A 2,389-nucleotide genomic window follows, 5' to 3' on the forward strand; every position below is an offset into this window, starting at 1 on the left:
ATTTAGTGTTTTGATATTGTTTAAACATATTGATTTGAGTTGAGAATATGTACATGTCTTCCATATAGACATGTATTTAGGCTAATAAAAGCAGCTCTAATATGAATATTACTGAACTGCATGTTATGGAAAAAGAAACAAGTCTACCCACTTAAAAAAAAAAAAATAGAAATAAAAAATAAAAGCTAGAGCTCATTCAAAAAATATTACTTCACTTGTAATATGCATTAAAAAACGTCCCTTAATGCCTTGCTCGTTGTTGTCATGGGGTGGCTCAGCCTGAGGCCCAATGTAGGGGATCACCACTACCATAGACCCCTTGCCTCAACTAATTTTGCACAGTCTTTTCTTCTCCCCCATTCCTTTCCTTCTCTTCTTCATCCCCTTCTGTCCACATCCTAAAGTGTGAGAGCTATGCTGAAAGAATGAAAGGCTGTTGTGTCAGTCCCGAATTGCCTTCATACTCTATCTACTCTCTCTTTACTCTTTTCACTACCATACTAACTTACAGCACCCTACAACCTTTGACATCTAACATATTTTGTCCTAGTCATGTATTTTTTACCCTTTTCACTACAATATTTGATGTTTGTGTTGTATGATCTTTCCATACCTGGGAGGTTTGCCCTAAGCCTATCACAATATTTTGAATATGCAGCTGATGACCTTAGATGTTGAAAAAAAAAATCAAGGAATAATAAATTTAAAAAAGGGTTATAATGGGACTTCATCTTTGTAATGTCTGCTTGAATTAACAAGAGGGTCAGCTCATATAGGTAAAGCCACATTTTTAATGTAACTATTTAGAACTATGTCATGGAAGACACAAGTACATTTTCCAAGAGCAGCTGAAAATCCTTAAATACAATAATTGAAAAGGATGAGTCTGAATAGTACTGAGCAATAAGCTTTGGATTAATGTTTCAATTGTTACTTACACACCTTACAAAGTAAAATGATTACTTTCAGTTTTTCTGTGTGTCCCTGATTGTGTATTAACTACTGTCTTCACCTGTTTATTAATGCAGGAATTCTAAAAAATATGATCTAAATGAAAACAGTATTTCACAAGCACACCTGTACATAGAATGTAAAAATGGATTTGTTACTCAACCTTATTAATTAGTTAAAGCTGTGTAGCAATAACAAGCAAAAGTGCTTAATTGTGTTTTATGGTGATAAGACCAAGAAGAAAAAAAAAATTATTGTTATCATTATTGTTTTTATTATTATTATTATTGACTTAGCTTGATTTTGGTTTATTAGGCTGTAAATCCCGTTCATTTGATAATTTTCATTTTGCTATGAAAAACCCAAATGAAGTCAACATCACAGAACTCTACTACAGAACATTATATGTTTATTGTGCTTTAAACTAAAAGTTATTTTCCTTTCAAATGAGCTCATCTAGAACTTTAAAATTATCTAGTAAATCTGCCCTGCTGGTGCTCATTTTCTGGATCGTAGGTGGCATGTGCTATATCAACATGAATAAAAATATCGTATAATGAAAACAGGCAGTTGATTAAATAAAGGTGTTTCGATTGGTAAACAGTAGAAGAGGGGGGAATCAATGCAAGATAGTTTCCCAGACATGGAAAAAACATACTGTCATTCTGAGATAATTGCTCAGACATCCCTATTAAGAAAATTGTGCAAATTTCCTTAATGAATGAGCTACGACTGTTTAATAGTGTGCTAAAAATATTCAAAACACCTCTGTGCACTGAAATATTCAACAGAAAATTAGACGACTGGCTAAATTTAGTAACAGATGAACTGCTAACACGAATAGTGAAAGAAGTAGAGCTAAATAAAGATCTATCCCTCATTAAATTCAGGTTAGTAGCTGAAAACAGGGCCGGTCCTCCAATATAAAACCCTTCCTAACCTGGGGTCTATGCCCCCGGATCCCCATCCAATGGCCGTGTTTTTCTAGTCGATCGCCATATTTCCCTATCGATGGCTTCGCCCCCAGACCCCCATCTGTAACTTTTAATGAAATGTGTGTATGACAAGTCATAGCCAGCTTGATCACGGGCAGATACCTAACTGAAGTCACCCAGAACAATATGAATATCGCCGAAGACAACTGTCCGACAAATGCAAGTTTGGAGATGGCTATGGCTACTCCCTGAAGATGATGATCATCGCTGCGGTCTGACTAGTAATGGGTGTAGCCACCTACACTAATCGTGCTTCTGCCAGCTCTTCTCACCTCGGAGAGAGCAGCCTCCTCAACTCTTCAGCCTCCCCAGTTCTCTCGACAGTAGTGGCAACTGAACATCCTGACACAAAGAATGGACGTTCCAAGCCCCCACCCTGACGTCCCGCCTGAGGTTTAGTCTCGGGTAGTCGCTCCGGGAGGATGCCACCACTGCCACTCCCG

Source organism: Penaeus vannamei, chromosome 24, assembly GCF_042767895.1.
Source record: "Penaeus vannamei isolate JL-2024 chromosome 24, ASM4276789v1, whole genome shotgun sequence".
In the NCBI taxonomy this organism is placed as follows: domain Eukaryota; kingdom Metazoa; phylum Arthropoda; class Malacostraca; order Decapoda; family Penaeidae; genus Penaeus; species Penaeus vannamei.